The sequence below is a fragment of the Hyla sarda genome, unplaced genomic scaffold (genome assembly GCF_029499605.1).
Source record: "Hyla sarda isolate aHylSar1 unplaced genomic scaffold, aHylSar1.hap1 scaffold_1156, whole genome shotgun sequence".
NCBI lineage: Eukaryota > Metazoa > Chordata > Amphibia > Anura > Hylidae > Hyla > Hyla sarda.
In genome coordinates, this window is record NW_026607778.1 from 99,480 (window position 1) to 116,785 (window position 17,306).

Here is a 17,306-nt window from a genome sequence, read left to right on the forward strand (position 1 = left end):
GAGAAAAACGTAAAAAAACGTGAAAAAAAAGTAAGAGGAAGAGAAGGGAAAAAAAGGTGGAAATGGGTTTAAAAGTGATTTCGGCGGAGAAATATATATATATATATATATATATATATATATATATATATATATATATGCGCACACACACACATAGATATAAACGTATTCTCCGTTGAGATATTGCAGCCGCTGCTGTGTCCAGGCCCAGGAGCCTTAGCACTGTGCTGTGATGTCACTCAATACCACTGACATCACTAGGTGTAAACAACATCTCTCCTTTGCTGTGTATGTGACTATGGAGCTGTTTGGTGATGTCGTCTATTACGGCCTTCATAGAAGCAACAGGAGATTGTTGCATCCATCTTGAACCCTCAGAACTACAGTGCTATGATGTCACTCACTTCCACAGGCCTTGCAGAGTGTAAACAACAACAACCCAGCTTTGTTGTGTATGTAACCATAGGGATTTGTGATGTCACCTAGAACCTTCACAGCAGCGACAGCTTTATGAGGAGCATCAGCACTGCTCTGCCTGAGCAGAACCATCACCGCCATAGGTTGTCAAATAACCCGGATTTAACCCACACAGGTAAGTCCAATGGGGTGCAGGCATGTCCTCTATGCTTACAGCTTCCCGTGGGTGTTGGTTTGATACCGTTTGGGGACAGCCAAGGAGGCATCTGCAGGCAACAAAGGTAGGTGTGTGCTTGTGTGTGTGTTTCCTATGCAGATCCTAAGCCCAGTGTCACATGCAAGTAGGAGGAGTAAGAAGGGTTCCTGGCAAATCCGGGTTATGGATTGCATTTAAAAAGGCCCCGTGGGAGTGCAATGGGCCCCTGTCTTGCTGCTTAGCAATAATGGTATGGGTTTAGGTTCTGCTGTGTGTACTGGTGGTTGACTGCCCCCCAGCCCAGAGTGTGCATGGAAAATTGTCTGGCAGCCTCCCTGACAGCAAGCAGTGATAGTGCCCATGAAGGGGACCTTGTTGGGCCCGCCCCTTTCACGGTTATCGCTTCTCGGCCTTTTGGCTAAGATCAAGTGTAGTATCTGTTCTTATCAGTTTAATATCTGATACGTCCCCTATCTGGGGACCATATATTAAATGGATTTTTGAGAACGGGGGCCGATTTCGAAGCTTGCTTCCGTCGCCCTATGCATTGACCCGATATGGCAGTATCTTCGGGTACAGTGCACCACCCCCTTACAGGGTTAAAAAGAAAGATTCCTACTTTCATTGCTACCTGCTTGCTGGCTAGCCAGCTAGCCAGCCCTGTGGGCCTTGCTGCTGCTGCAGCCAAAAAACAAAAGGTGGTGCTGCTGCTGCTTCTGCTGCTTCTGCTTCTGCTTGTGTCTGGCCCCTGTTGGAGCGTCCAGGCACAGGACTTCTGCTGCTGCTGACTAAATGGCCTCCTTAATTGGATCATTTGAGTAGCCAGCACACCTGTGCAGGTAGGGCATGACATGATAGGCAGCTGCCTTGATAGCGGGTGGGTGCTGAATGTTCCTAATTGACAAAATAAGATTAATGCTTATGAAGAAATATAAAATCTCATCCCTTCCCCAATATCGCGCCACACCCCTACCCCTTAATTCCCTGGTTGAACTTGATGGACATATGTCTTTTTTCGACCGTACTAACTATGTAACTATGTAACATAACATGGGGGGGGGGGGGTCTCCTGGCTGTTCACACAGGTGTGTCATTGCTGTACATTGACCATGCATTGCTTCTGTGGTATTGCAAAGGCAAAGACAAATGCTTCCAGCCATCCATTGCACTAATGGATTGGTCATCAGCTGGCTGTCTATGTCCCGCATCAATATAGACCAAAGTACAGAGGGTTAGGCTATGCTATTGTGCACCTACCTGATGCATCAGAAGGTGCGAGGCCCTTGCTAAATTCTGTGCACAGACTTTGAGATCTATGCTTTAGACTGTATCTAAACCTGCTCCAACATGGACTGACATTCTGGCCTACTTTCAGCCGATGCGACTTGTCTGTCGCTGAACAGTCGCTTTTTATGTATTCAGCACCTATGTATAATGTTGTAAAAATGCTCTAGAAGCTAAAGTCGCAGAAATGTCACACATATTTGGCCTGCAACTTTCTGTGCGACAAATTCAGACAGGAAAAATCAGTATAAATCCTTAGAAAATTATCCCCCAGTGTCTCCATCTGCTGGCGGTATTGAATAAGCATTGCTGCACTGATGGGGTATGCATTAGACGAAAAAAAAGAAGAAAAAGAAGAATAATACGCCCAGAAAAGAGGCGAAAAGGAGAAAAACGTAAAAAAACGTGAAAAAAAAGTAAGAGGAAGAGAAGGGAAAAAAAGGTGGAAATGGGTTTAAAAGTGATTTCGGCGGAGAATATATATATATATATATATATATATATATATATATATATATATGCGCACACACACACATAGATATAAACGTATTCTCCGTTGAGATATTGCAGCCGCTGCTGTGTCCAGGCCCAGGAGCCTTAGCACTGTGCTGTGATGTCACTCAATACCACTGACATCACTAGGTGTAAACAACATCTCTCCTTTGCTGTGTATGTGACTATGGAGCTGTTTGGTGATGTCGTCTATTACGGCCTTCATAGAAGCAACAGGAGATTGTTGCATCCATCTTGAACCCTCAGAACTACAGTGCTATGATGTCACTCACTTCCACAGGCCTTGCAGAGTGTAAACAACAACAACCCAGCTTTGTTGTGTATGTAACCATAGGGATTTGTGATGTCACCTAGAACCTTCACAGCAGCGACAGCTTTATGAGGAGCATCAGCACTGCTCTGCCTGAGCAGAACCATCACCGCCATAGGTTGTCAAATAACCCGGATTTAACCCACACAGGTAAGTCCAATGGGGTGCAGGCATGTCCTCTATGCTTACAGCTTCCCGTGGGTGTTGGTTTGATACCGTTTGGGGACAGCCAAGGAGGCATCTGCAGGCAACAAAGGTAGGTGTGTGCTTGTGTGTGTGTTTCCTATGCAGATCCTAAGCCCAGTGTCACATGCAAGTAGGAGGAGTAAGAAGGGTTCCTGGCAAATCCGGGTTATGGATTGCATTTAAAAAGGCCCCGTGGGAGTGCAATGGGCCCCTGTCTTGCTGCTTAGCAATAATGGTATGGGTTTAGGTTCTGCTGTGTGTACTGGTGGTTGACTGCCCCCCAGCCCAGAGTGTGCATGGAAAATTGTCTGGCAGCCTCCCTGACAGCAAGCAGTGATAGTGCCCATGAAGGGGACCTTGTTGGGCCCGCCCCTTTCACGGTTATCGCTTCTCGGCCTTTTGGCTAAGATCAAGTGTAGTATCTGTTCTTATCAGTTTAATATCTGATACGTCCCCTATCTGGGGACCATATATTAAATGGATTTTTGAGAACGGGGGCCGATTTCGAAGCTTGCTTCCGTCGCCCTATGCATTGACCCGATATGGCAGTATCTTCGGGTACAGTGCACCACCCCCTTACAGGGTTAAAAAGAAAGATTCCTACTTTCATTGCTACCTGCTTGCTGGCTAGCCAGCTAGCCAGCCCTGTGGGCCTTGCTGCTGCTGCAGCCAAAAAACAAAAGGTGGTGCTGCTGCTGCTTCTGCTGCTTCTGCTTCTGCTTGTGTCTGGCCCCTGTTGGAGCGTCCAGGCACAGGACTTCTGCTGCTGCTGACTAAATGGCCTCCTTAATTGGATCATTTGAGTAGCCAGCACACCTGTGCAGGTAGGGCATGACATGATAGGCAGCTGCCTTGATAGCGGGTGGGTGCTGAATGTTCCTAATTGACAAAATAAGATTAATGCTTATGAAGAAATATAAAATCTCATCCCTTCCCCAATATCGCGCCACACCCCTACCCCTTAATTCCCTGGTTGAACTTGATGGACATATGTCTTTTTTCGACCGTACTAACTATGTAACTATGTAACATAACATGGGGGGGGGGGGGTCTCCTGGCTGTTCACACAGGTGTGTCATTGCTGTACATTGACCATGCATTGCTTCTGTGGTATTGCAAAGGCAAAGACAAATGCTTCCAGCCATCCATTGCACTAATGGATTGGTCATCAGCTGGCTGTCTATGTCCCGCATCAATATAGACCAAAGTACAGAGGGTTAGGCTATGCTATTGTGCACCTACCTGATGCATCAGAAGGTGCGAGGCCCTTGCTAAATTCTGTGCACAGACTTTGAGATCTATGCTTTAGACTGTATCTAAACCTGCTCCAACATGGACTGACATTCTGGCCTACTTTCAGCCGATGCGACTTGTCTGTCGCTGAACAGTCGCTTTTTATGTATTCAGCACCTATGTTGTATAATGTTGTAAAAATGCTCTAGAAGCTAAAGTCGCAGAAATGTCACACATATTTGGCCTGCAACTTTCTGTGCGACAAATTCAGACAGGAAAAATCAGTATAAATCCTTAGAAAATTATCCCCCAGTGTCTCCATCTGCTGGCGGTATTGAATAAGCATTGCTGCACTGATGGGGTATGCATTAGACGAAAAAAAAGAAGAAAAAGAAGAATAATACGCCCAGAAAAGAGGCGAAAAGGAGAAAAACGTAAAAAAACGTGAAAAAAAAGTAAGAGGAAGAGAAGGGAAAAAAAGGTGGAAATGGGTTTAAAAGTGATTTCGGCGGAGAAATATATATATATATATATATATATATATATATATATATATATATATATGCGCACACACACACATAGATATAAACGTATTCTCCGTTGAGATATTGCAGCCGCTGCTGTGTCCAGGCCCAGGAGCCTTAGCACTGTGCTGTGATGTCACTCAATACCACTGACATCACTAGGTGTAAACAACATCTCTCCTTTGCTGTGTATGTGACTATGGAGCTGTTTGGTGATGTCGTCTATTACGGCCTTCATAGAAGCAACAGGAGATTGTTGCATCCATCTTGAACCCTCAGAACTACAGTGCTATGATGTCACTCACTTCCACAGGCCTTGCAGAGTGTAAACAACAACAACCCAGCTTTGTTGTGTATGTAACCATAGGGATTTGTGATGTCACCTAGAACCTTCACAGCAGCGACAGCTTTATGAGGAGCATCAGCACTGCTCTGCCTGAGCAGAACCATCACCGCCATAGGTTGTCAAATAACCCGGATTTAACCCACACAGGTAAGTCCAATGGGGTGCAGGCATGTCCTCTATGCTTACAGCTTCCCGTGGGTGTTGGTTTGATACCGTTTGGGGACAGCCAAGGAGGCATCTGCAGGCAACAAAGGTAGGTGTGTGCTTGTGTGTGTGTTTCCTATGCAGATCCTAAGCCCAGTGTCACATGCAAGTAGGAGGAGTAAGAAGGGTTCCTGGCAAATCCGGGTTATGGATTGCATTTAAAAAGGCCCCGTGGGAGTGCAATGGGCCCCTGTCTTGCTGCTTAGCAATAATGGTATGGGTTTAGGTTCTGCTGTGTGTACTGGTGGTTGACTGCCCCCCAGCCCAGAGTGTGCATGGAAAATTGTCTGGCAGCCTCCCTGACAGCAAGCAGTGATAGTGCCCATGAAGGGGACCTTGTTGGGCCCGCCCCTTTCACGGTTATCGCTTCTCGGCCTTTTGGCTAAGATCAAGTGTAGTATCTGTTCTTATCAGTTTAATATCTGATACGTCCCCTATCTGGGGACCATATATTAAATGGATTTTTGAGAACGGGGGCCGATTTCGAAGCTTGCTTCCGTCGCCCTATGCATTGACCCGATATGGCAGTATCTTCGGGTACAGTGCACCACCCCCTTACAGGGTTAAAAAGAAAGATTCCTACTTTCATTGCTACCTGCTTGCTGGCTAGCCAGCTAGCCAGCCCTGTGGGCCTTGCTGCTGCTGCAGCCAAAAAACAAAAGGTGGTGCTGCTGCTGCTGCTTCTGCTTGTGTCTGGCCCCTGTTGGAGCGTCCAGGCACAGGACTTCTGCTGCTGCTGACTAAATGGCCTCCTTAATTGGATCATTTGAGTAGCCAGCACACCTGTGCAGGTAGGGCATGACATGATAGGCAGCTGCCTTGATAGCGGGTGGGTGCTGAATGTTCCTAATTGACAAAATAAGATTAATGCTTATGAAGAAATATAAAATCTCATCCCTTCCCCAATATCGCGCCACACCCCTACCCCTTAATTCCCTGGTTGAACTTGATGGACATATGTCTTTTTTCGACCGTACTAACTATGTAACTATGTAACATAACATGGGGGGGGGGGGGTCTCCTGGCTGTTCACACAGGTGTGTCATTGCTGTACATTGACCATGCATTGCTTCTGTGGTATTGCAAAGGCAAAGACAAATGCTTCCAGCCATCCATTGCACTAATGGATTGGTCATCAGCTGGCTGTCTATGTCCCGCATCAATATAGACCAAAGTACAGAGGGTTAGGCTATGCTATTGTGCACCTACCTGATGCATCAGAAGGTGCGAGGCCCTTGCTAAATTCTGTGCACAGACTTTGAGATCTATGCTTTAGACTGTATCTAAACCTGCTCCAACATGGACTGACATTCTGGCCTACTTTCAGCCGATGCGACTTGTCTGTCGCTGAACAGTCGCTTTTTATGTATTCAGCACCTATGTATAATGTTGTAAAAATGCTCTAGAAGCTAAAGTCGCAGAAATGTCACACATATTTGGCCTGCAACTTTCTGTGCGACAAATTCAGACAGGAAAAATCAGTATAAATCCTTAGAAAATTATCCCCCAGTGTCTCCATCTGCTGGCGGTATTGAATAAGCATTGCTGCACTGATGGGGTATGCATTAGACGAAAAAAAAGAAGAAAAAGAAGAATAATACGCCCAGAAAAGAGGCGAAAAGGAGAAAAACGTAAAAAAACGTGAAAAAAAAGTAAGAGGAAGAGAAGGGAAAAAAAGGTGGAAATGGGTTTAAAAGTGATTTCGGCGGAGAAATATATATATATATATATATATATATATATATATATATATATATATGCGCACACACACACATAGATATAAACGTATTCTCCGTTGAGATATTGCAGCCGCTGCTGTGTCCAGGCCCAGGAGCCTTAGCACTGTGCTGTGATGTCACTCAATACCACTGACATCACTAGGTGTAAACAACATCTCTCCTTTGCTGTGTATGTGACTATGGAGCTGTTTGGTGATGTCGTCTATTACGGCCTTCATAGAAGCAACAGGAGATTGTTGCATCCATCTTGAACCCTCAGAACTACAGTGCTATGATGTCACTCACTTCCACAGGCCTTGCAGAGTGTAAACAACAACAACCCAGCTTTGTTGTGTATGTAACCATAGGGATTTGTGATGTCACCTAGAACCTTCACAGCAGCGACAGCTTTATGAGGAGCATCAGCACTGCTCTGCCTGAGCAGAACCATCACCGCCATAGGTTGTCAAATAACCCGGATTTAACCCACACAGGTAAGTCCAATGGGGTGCAGGCATGTCCTCTATGCTTACAGCTTCCCGTGGGTGTTGGTTTGATACCGTTTGGGGACAGCCAAGGAGGCATCTGCAGGCAACAAAGGTAGGTGTGTGCTTGTGTGTGTGTTTCCTATGCAGATCCTAAGCCCAGTGTCACATGCAAGTAGGAGGAGTAAGAAGGGTTCCTGGCAAATCCGGGTTATGGATTGCATTTAAAAAGGCCCCGTGGGAGTGCAATGGGCCCCTGTCTTGCTGCTTAGCAATAATGGTATGGGTTTAGGTTCTGCTGTGTGTACTGGGTGGTTGACTGCCCCCCAGCCCAGAGTGTGCATGGAAAATTGTCTGGCAGCCTCTCTGACAGCAAGCAGTGATAGTGCCCATGAAGGGGACCTTGTTGGGCCCGCCCCTTTCACGGTTATCGCTTCTCGGCCTTTTGGCTAAGATCAAGTGTAGTATCTGTTCTTATCAGTTTAATATCTGATACGTCCCCTATCTGGGGACCATATATTAAATGGATTTTTGAGAACGGGGGCCGATTTCGAAGCTTGCTTCCGTCGCCCTATGCATTGACCCGATATGGCAGTATCTTCGGGTACAGTGCACCACCCCCTTACAGGGTTAAAAAGAAAGATTCCTACTTTCATTGCTACCTGCTTGCTGGCTAGCCAGCTAGCCAGCCCTGTGGGCCTTGCTGCTGCTGCAGCCAAAAAACAAAAGGTGGTGCTGCTGCTGCTTCTGCTGCTTCTGCTTCTGCTTGTGTCTGGCCCCTGTTGGAGCGTCCAGGCACAGGACTTCTGCTGCTGCTGACTAAATGGCCTCCTTAATTGGATCATTTGAGTAGCCAGCACACCTGTGCAGGTAGGGCATGACATGATAGGCAGCTGCCTTGATAGCGGGTGGGTGCTGAATGTTCCTAATTGACAAAATAAGATTAATGCTTATGAAGAAATATAAAATCTCATCCCTTCCCCAATATCGCGCCACACCCCTACCCCTTAATTCCCTGGTTGAACTTGATGGACATATGTCTTTTTTCGACCGTACTAACTATGTAACTATGTAACATAACATGGGGGGGGGGGTCTCCTGGCTGTTCACACAGGTGTGTCATTGCTGTACATTGACCATGCATTGCTTCTGTGGTATTGCAAAGGCAAAGACAAATGCTTCCAGCCATCCATTGCACTAATGGATTGGTCATCAGCTGGCTGTCTATGTCCCGCATCAATATAGACCAAAGTACAGAGGGTTAGGCTATGCTATTGTGCACCTACCTGATGCATCAGAAGGTGCGAGGCCCTTGCTAAATTCTGTGCACAGACTTTGAGATCTATGCTTTAGACTGTATCTAAACCTGCTCCAACATGGACTGACATTCTGGCCTACTTTCAGCCGATGCGACTTGTCTGTCGCTGAACAGTCGCTTTTTATGTATTCAGCACCTATGTATAATGTTGTAAAAATGCTCTAGAAGCTAAAGTCGCAGAAATGTCACACATATTTGGCCTGCAACTTTCTGTGCGACAAATTCAGACAGGAAAAATCAGTATAAATCCTTAGAAAATTATCCCCCAGTGTCTCCATCTGCTGGCGGTATTGAATAAGCATTGCTGCACTGATGGGGTATGCATTAGACGAAAAAAAAGAAGAAAAAGAAGAATAATACGCCCAGAAAAGAGGCGAAAAGGAGAAAAACGTAAAAAAACGTGAAAAAAAAGTAAGAGGAAGAGAAGGGAAAAAAAGGTGGAAATGGGTTTAAAAGTGATTTCGGCGGAGAAATATATATATATATATATATATATATATATATATATATATATATATGCGCACACACACACATAGATATAAACGTATTCTCCGTTGAGATATTGCAGCCGCTGCTGTGTCCAGGCCCAGGAGCCTTAGCACTGTGCTGTGATGTCACTCAATACCACTGACATCACTAGGTGTAAACAACATCTCTCCTTTGCTGTGTATGTGACTATGGAGCTGTTTGGTGATGTCGTCTATTACGGCCTTCATAGAAGCAACAGGAGATTGTTGCATCCATCTTGAACCCTCAGAACTACAGTGCTATGATGTCACTCACTTCCACAGGCCTTGCAGAGTGTAAACAACAACAACCCAGCTTTGTTGTGTATGTAACCATAGGGATTTGTGATGTCACCTAGAACCTTCACAGCAGCGACAGCTTTATGAGGAGCATCAGCACTGCTCTGCCTGAGCAGAACCATCACCGCCATAGGTTGTCAAATAACCCGGATTTAACCCACACAGGTAAGTCCAATGGGGTGCAGGCATGTCCTCTATGCTTACAGCTTCCCGTGGGTGTTGGTTTGATACCGTTTGGGGACAGCCAAGGAGGCATCTGCAGGCAACAAAGGTAGGTGTGTGCTTGTGTGTGTGTTTCCTATGCAGATCCTAAGCCCAGTGTCACATGCAAGTAGGAGGAGTAAGAAGGGTTCCTGGCAAATCCGGGTTATGGATTGCATTTAAAAAGGCCCCGTGGGAGTGCAATGGGCCCCTGTCTTGCTGCTTAGCAATAATGGTATGGGTTTAGGTTCTGCTGTGTGTACTGGTGGTTGACTGCCCCCCAGCCCAGAGTGTGCATGGAAAATTGTCTGGCAGCCTCCCTGACAGCAAGCAGTGATAGTGCCCATGAAGGGGACCTTGTTGGGCCCGCCCCTTTCACGGTTATCGCTTCTCGGCCTTTTGGCTAAGATCAAGTGTAGTATCTGTTCTTATCAGTTTAATATCTGATACGTCCCCTATCTGGGGACCATATATTAAATGGATTTTTGAGAACGGGGGCCGATTTCGAAGCTTGCTTCCGTCGCCCTATGCATTGACCCGATATGGCAGTATCTTCGGGTACAGTGCACCACCCCCTTACAGGGTTAAAAAGAAAGATTCCTACTTTCATTGCTACCTGCTTGCTGGCTAGCCAGCTAGCCAGCCCTGTGGGCCTTGCTGCTGCTGCAGCCAAAAAACAAAAGGTGGTGCTGCTGCTGCTTCTGCTGCTTCTGCTTGTGTCTGGCCCCTGTTGGAGCGTCCAGGCACAGGACTTCTGCTGCTGCTGACTAAATGGCCTCCTTAATTGGATCATTTGAGTAGCCAGCACACCTGTGCAGGTAGGGCATGACATGATAGGCAGCTGCCTTGATAGCGGGTGGGTGCTGAATGTTCCTAATTGACAAAATAAGATTAATGCTTATGAAGAAATATAAAATCTCATCCCTTCCCCAATATCGCGCCACACCCCTACCCCTTAATTCCCTGGTTGAACTTGATGGACATATGTCTTTTTTCGACCGTACTAACTATGTAACTATGTAACATAACATGGGGGGGGGGTCTCCTGGCTGTTCACACAGGTGTGTCATTGCTGTACATTGACCATGCATTGCTTCTGTGGTATTGCAAAGGCAAAGACAAATGCTTCCAGCCATCCATTGCACTAATGGATTGGTCATCAGCTGGCTGTCTATGTCCCGCATCAATATAGACCAAAGTACAGAGGGTTAGGCTATGCTATTGTGCACCTACCTGATGCATCAGAAGGTGCGAGGCCCTTGCTAAATTCTGTGCACAGACTTTGAGATCTATGCTTTAGACTGTATCTAAACCTGCTCCAACATGGACTGACATTCTGGCCTACTTTCAGCCGATGCGACTTGTCTGTCGCTGAACAGTCGCTTTTTATGTATTCAGCACCTATGTATAATGTTGTAAAAATGCTCTAGAAGCTAAAGTCGCAGAAATGTCACACATATTTGGCCTGCAACTTTCTGTGCGACAAATTCAGACAGGAAAAATCAGTATAAATCCTTAGAAAATTATCCCCCAGTGTCTCCATCTGCTGGCGGTATTGAATAAGCATTGCTGCACTGATGGGGTATGCATTAGACGAAAAAAAAGAAGAAAAAGAAGAATAATACGCCCAGAAAAGAGGCGAAAAGGAGAAAAACGTAAAAAAACGTGAAAAAAAAGTAAGAGGAAGAGAAGGGAAAAAAAGGTGGAAATGGGTTTAAAAGTGATTTCGGCGGAGAAATATATATATATATATATATATATATATATATATATATATATATATATATATATATGCGCACACACACACATAGATATAAACGTATTCTCCGTTGAGATATTGCAGCCGCTGCTGTGTCCAGGCCCAGGAGCCTTAGCACTGTGCTGTGATGTCACTCAATACCACTGACATCACTAGGTGTAAACAACATCTCTCCTTTGCTGTGTATGTGACTATGGAGCTGTTTGGTGATGTCGTCTATTACGGCCTTCATAGAAGCAACAGGAGATTGTTGCATCCATCTTGAACCCTCAGAACTACAGTGCTATGATGTCACTCACTTCCACAGGCCTTGCAGAGTGTAAACAACAACAACCCAGCTTTGTTGTGTATGTAACCATAGGGATTTGTGATGTCACCTAGAACCTTCACAGCAGCGACAGCTTTATGAGGAGCATCAGCACTGCTCTGCCTGAGCAGAACCATCACCGCCATAGGTTGTCAAATAACCCGGATTTAACCCACACAGGTAAGTCCAATGGGGTGCAGGCATGTCCTCTATGCTTACAGCTTCCCGTGGGTGTTGGTTTGATACCGTTTGGGGACAGCCAAGGAGGCATCTGCAGGCAACAAAGGTAGGTGTGTGCTTGTGTGTGTGTTTCCTATGCAGATCCTAAGCCCAGTGTCACATGCAAGTAGGAGGAGTAAGAAGGGTTCCTGGCAAATCCGGGTTATGGATTGCATTTAAAAAGGCCCCGTGGGAGTGCAATGGGCCCCTGTCTTGCTGCTTAGCAATAATGGTATGGGTTTAGGTTCTGCTGTGTGTACTGGTGGTTGACTGCCCCCCAGCCCAGAGTGTGCATGGAAAATTGTCTGGCAGCCTCCCTGACAGCAAGCAGTGATAGTGCCCATGAAGGGGACCTTGTTGGGCCCGCCCCTTTCACGGTTATCGCTTCTCGGCCTTTTGGCTAAGATCAAGTGTAGTATCTGTTCTTATCAGTTTAATATCTGATACGTCCCCTATCTGGGGACCATATATTAAATGGATTTTTGAGAACGGGGGCCGATTTCGAAGCTTGCTTCCGTCGCCCTATGCATTGACCCGATATGGCAGTATCTTCGGGTACAGTGCACCACCCCCTTACAGGGTTAAAAAGAAAGATTCCTACTTTCATTGCTACCTGCTTGCTGGCTAGCCAGCTAGCCAGCCCTGTGGGCCTTGCTGCTGCTGCAGCCAAAAAACAAAAGGTGGTGCTGCTGCTGCTTCTGCTGCTTCTGCTTCTGCTTGTGTCTGGCCCCTGTTGGAGCGTCCAGGCACAGGACTTCTGCTGCTGCTGACTAAATGGCCTCCTTAATTGGATCATTTGAGTAGCCAGCACACCTGTGCAGGTAGGGCATGACATGATAGGCAGCTGCCTTGATAGCGGGTGGGTGCTGAATGTTCCTAATTGACAAAATAAGATTAATGCTTATGAAGAAATATAAAATCTCATCCCTTCCCCAATATCGCGCCACACCCCTACCCCTTAATTCCCTGGTTGAACTTGATGGACATATGTCTTTTTTCGACCGTACTAACTATGTAACTATGTAACATAACATGGGGGGGGGGGTCTCCTGGCTGTTCACACAGGTGTGTCATTGCTGTACATTGACCATGCATTGCTTCTGTGGTATTGCAAAGGCAAAGACAAATGCTTCCAGCCATCCATTGCACTAATGGATTGGTCATCAGCTGGCTGTCTATGTCCCGCATCAATATAGACCAAAGTACAGAGGGTTAGGCTATGCTATTGTGCACCTACCTGATGCATCAGAAGGTGCGAGGCCCTTGCTAAATTCTGTGCACAGACTTTGAGATCTATGCTTTAGACTGTATCTAAACCTGCTCCAACATGGACTGACATTCTGGCCTACTTTCAGCCGATGCGACTTGTCTGTCGCTGAACAGTCGCTTTTTATGTATTCAGCACCTATGTATAATGTTGTAAAAATGCTCTAGAAGCTAAAGTCGCAGAAATGTCACACATATTTGGCCTGCAACTTTCTGTGCGACAAATTCAGACAGGAAAAATCAGTATAAATCCTTAGAAAATTATCCCCCAGTGTCTCCATCTGCTGGCGGTATTGAATAAGCATTGCTGCACTGATGGGGTATGCATTAGACGAAAAAAAAGAAGAAAAAGAAGAATAATACGCCCAGAAAAGAGGCGAAAAGGAGAAAAACGTAAAAAAACGTGAAAAAAAAGTAAGAGGAAGAGAAGGGAAAAAAAGGTGGAAATGGGTTTAAAAGTGATTTCGGCGGAGAAATATATATATATATATATATATATATATGCGCACACACACACATAGATATAAACGTATTCTCCGTTGAGATATTGCAGCCGCTGCTGTGTCCAGGCCCAGGAGCCTTAGCACTGTGCTGTGATGTCACTCAATACCACTGACATCACTAGGTGTAAACAACATCTCTCCTTTGCTGTGTATGTGACTATGGAGCTGTTTGGTGATGTCGTCTATTACGGCCTTCATAGAAGCAACAGGAGATTGTTGCATCCATCTTGAACCCTCAGAACTACAGTGCTATGATGTCACTCACTTCCACAGGCCTTGCAGAGTGTAAACAACAACAACCCAGCTTTGTTGTGTATGTAACCATAGGGATTTGTGATGTCACCTAGAACCTTCACAGCAGCGACAGCTTTATGAGGAGCATCAGCACTGCTCTGCCTGAGCAGAACCATCACCGCCATAGGTTGTCAAATAACCCGGATTTAACCCACACAGGTAAGTCCAATGGGGTGCAGGCATGTTCTCTATGCTTACAGCTTCCCGTGGGTGTTGGTTTGATACCGTTTGGGGACAGCCAAGGAGGCATCTGCAGGCAACAAAGGTAGGTGTGTGCTTGTGTGTGTGTTTCCTATGCAGATCCTAAGCCCAGTGTCACATGCAAGTAGGAGGAGTAAGAAGGGTTCCTGGCAAATCCGGGTTATGGATTGCATTTAAAAAGGCCCCGTGGGAGTGCAATGGGCCCCTGTCTTGCTGCTTAGCAATAATGGTATGGGTTTAGGTTCTGCTGTGTGTACTGGTGGTTGACTGCCCCCCAGCCCAGAGTGTGCATGGAAAATTGTCTGGCAGCCTCCCTGACAGCAAGCAGTGATAGTGCCCATGAAGGGGACCTTGTTGGGCCCGCCCCTTTCACGGTTATCGCTTCTCGGCCTTTTGGCTAAGATCAAGTGTAGTATCTGTTCTTATCAGTTTAATATCTGATACGTACCCTATCTGGGGACCATATATTAAATGGATTTTTGAGAACGGGGGCCGATTTCGAAGCTTGCTTCCGTCGCCCTATGCATTGACCCGATATGGCAGTATCTTCGGGTACAGTGCACCACCCCCTTACAGGGTTAAAAAGAAAGATTCCTACTTTCATTGCTACCTGCTTGCTGGCTAGCCAGCTAGCCAGCCCTGTGGGCCTTGCTGCTGCTGCAGCCAAAAAACAAAAGGTGGTGCTGCTGCTGCTTCTGCTGCTTCTGCTTCTGCTTGTGTCTGGCCCCTGTTGGAGCGTCCAGGCACAGGACTTCTGCTGCTGCTGACTAAATGGCCTCCTTAATTGGATCATTTGAGTAGCCAGCACACCTGTGCAGGTAGGGCATGACATGATAGGCAGCTGCCTTGATAGCGGGTGGGTGCTGAATGTTCCTAATTGACAAAATAAGATTAATGCTTATGAAGAAATATAAAATCTCATCCCTTCCCCAATATCGCGCCACACCCCTACCCCTTAATTCCCTGGTTGAACTTGATGGACATATGTCTTTTTTCGACCGTACTAACTATGTAACTATGTAACATAACATGGGGGGGGGGGTCTCCTGGCTGTTCACACAGGTGTGTCATTGCTGTACATTGACCATGCATTGCTTCTGTGGTATTGCAAAGGCAAAGACAAATGCTTCCAGCCATCCATTGCACTAATGGATTGGTCATCAGCTGGCTGTCTATGTCCCGCATCAATATAGACCAAAGTACAGAGGGTTAGGCTATGCTATTGTGCACCTACCTGATGCATCAGAAGGTGCGAGGCCCTTGCTAAATTCTGTGCACAGACTTTGAGATCTATGCTTTAGACTGTATCTAAACCTGCTCCAACATGGACTGACATTCTGGCCTACTTTCAGCCGATGCGACTTGTCTGTCGCTGAACAGTCGCTTTTTATGTATTCAGCACCTATGTATAATGTTGTAAAAATGCTCTAGAAGCTAAAGTCGCAGAAATGTCACACATATTTGGCCTGCAACTTTCTGTGCGACAAATTCAGACAGGAAAAATCAGTATAAATCCTTAGAAAATTATCCCCCAGTGTCTCCATCTGCTGGCGGTATTGAATAAGCATTGCTGCACTGATGGGGTATGCATTAGACGAAAAAAAAGAAGAAAAAGAAGAATAATACGCCCAGAAAAGAGGCGAAAAGGAGAAAAACGTAAAAAAACGTGAAAAAAAAGTAAGAGGAAGAGAAGGGAAAAAAAGGTGGAAATGGGTTTAAAAGTGATTTCGGCGGAGAAATATATATATATATATATATATATATATATATATATATATATGCGCACACACACACATAGATATAAACGTATTCTCCGTTGAGATATTGCAGCCGCTGCTGTGTCCAGGCCCAGGAGCCTTAGCACTGTGCTGTGATGTCACTCAATACCACTGACATCACTAGGTGTAAACAACATCTCTCCTTTGCTGTGTATGTGACTATGGAGCTGTTTGGTGATGTCGTCTATTACGGCCTTCATAGAAGCAACAGGAGATTGTTGCATCCATCTTGAACCCTCAGAACTACAGTGCTATGATGTCACTCACTTCCACAGGCCTTGCAGAGTGTAAACAACAACAACCCAGCTTTGTTGTGTATGTAACCAAAGGGATTTGTGATGTCACCTAGAACCTTCACAGCAGCGACAGCTTTATGAGGAGCATCAGCACTGCTCTGCCTGAGCAGAACCATCACCGCCATAGGTTGTCAAATAACCCGGATTTAACCCACACAGGTAAGTCCAATGGGGTGCAGGCATGTCCTCTATGCTTACAGCTTCCCGTGGGGGTTGGTTTGATACCGTTTGGGGACAGCCAAGGAGGCATCTGCAGGCAACAAAGGTAGGTGTGTGCTTGTGTGTGTGTTTCCTATGCAGATCCTAAGCCCAGTGTCACATGCAAGTAGGAGGAGTAAGAAGGGTTCCTGGCAAATCCGGGTTATGGATTGCATTTAAAAAGGCCCCGTGGGAGTGCAATGGGCCCCTGTCTTGCTGCTTAGCAATAATGGTATGGGTTTAGGTTCTGCTGTGTGTACTGGTGGTTGACTGCCCCCCAGCCCAGAGTGTGCATGGAAAATTGTCTGGCAGCCTCCCTGACAGCAAGCAGTGATAGTGCCCATGAAGGGGACCTTGTTGGGCCCGCCCCTTTCACGGTTATCGCTTCTCGGCCTTTTGGCTAAGATCAAGTGTAGTATCTGTTCTTATCAGTTTAATATCTGATACGTCCCCTATCTGGGGACCATATATTAAATGGATTTTTGAGAACGGGGGCCGATTTCGAAGCTTGCTTCCGTCGCCCTATGCATTGACCCGATATGGCAGTATCTTCGGGTACAGTGCACCACCCCCTTACAGGGTTAAAAAGAAAGATTCCTACTTTCATTGCTACCTGCTTGCTGGCTAGCCAGCTAGCCAGCCCTGTGGGCCTTGCTGCTGCTGCAGCCAAAAAACAAAAGGTGGTGCTGCTGCTGCTTCTGCTGCTTCTGCTTCTGCTTGTGTCTGGCCCCTGTTGGAGCGTCC

The 17,306-nt window shown here is 46.2% G+C and overlaps 8 non-coding genes across 8 annotated transcripts; all 8 read left to right on the forward strand.

The window, feature by feature from the left end:
• The first annotated feature begins 1,011 nt into the window (after window positions 1-1,011).
• LOC130302220 (U2 spliceosomal RNA) lies at window positions 1,012-1,202 on the forward strand. Its single transcript, XR_008852511.1, has one exon. It is a non-coding gene; the product is annotated as a U2 spliceosomal RNA (small nuclear RNA).
• Window positions 1,203-3,289: 2,087 nt separating this feature from the next.
• LOC130302221 (U2 spliceosomal RNA) lies at window positions 3,290-3,480 on the forward strand. Its single transcript, XR_008852512.1, has one exon. It is a non-coding gene; the product is annotated as a U2 spliceosomal RNA (small nuclear RNA).
• Window positions 3,481-5,575: 2,095 nt separating this feature from the next.
• On the forward strand, window positions 5,576-5,766 carry LOC130302222 (U2 spliceosomal RNA). Its single transcript, XR_008852513.1, has one exon. It is a non-coding gene; the product is annotated as a U2 spliceosomal RNA (small nuclear RNA).
• A 2,079-nt stretch (window positions 5,767-7,845) lies between these two features.
• Window positions 7,846-8,036, forward strand: LOC130302223 (U2 spliceosomal RNA). The gene has a single exon (XR_008852514.1). It is a non-coding gene; the product is annotated as a U2 spliceosomal RNA (small nuclear RNA).
• Window positions 8,037-10,124: 2,088 nt separating this feature from the next.
• On the forward strand, window positions 10,125-10,315 carry LOC130302224 (U2 spliceosomal RNA). The gene has a single exon (XR_008852515.1). It is a non-coding gene; the product is annotated as a U2 spliceosomal RNA (small nuclear RNA).
• Window positions 10,316-12,406: 2,091 nt separating this feature from the next.
• LOC130302225 (U2 spliceosomal RNA) lies at window positions 12,407-12,597 on the forward strand. The gene has a single exon (XR_008852516.1). It is a non-coding gene; the product is annotated as a U2 spliceosomal RNA (small nuclear RNA).
• Window positions 12,598-14,667: 2,070 nt separating this feature from the next.
• Window positions 14,668-14,858, forward strand: LOC130302229 (U2 spliceosomal RNA). The gene has a single exon (XR_008852520.1). It is a non-coding gene; the product is annotated as a U2 spliceosomal RNA (small nuclear RNA).
• Window positions 14,859-16,942: 2,084 nt separating this feature from the next.
• On the forward strand, window positions 16,943-17,133 carry LOC130302227 (U2 spliceosomal RNA). Its single transcript, XR_008852518.1, has one exon. It is a non-coding gene; the product is annotated as a U2 spliceosomal RNA (small nuclear RNA).
• The last annotated feature ends 173 nt before the right edge of the window (window positions 17,134-17,306 follow it).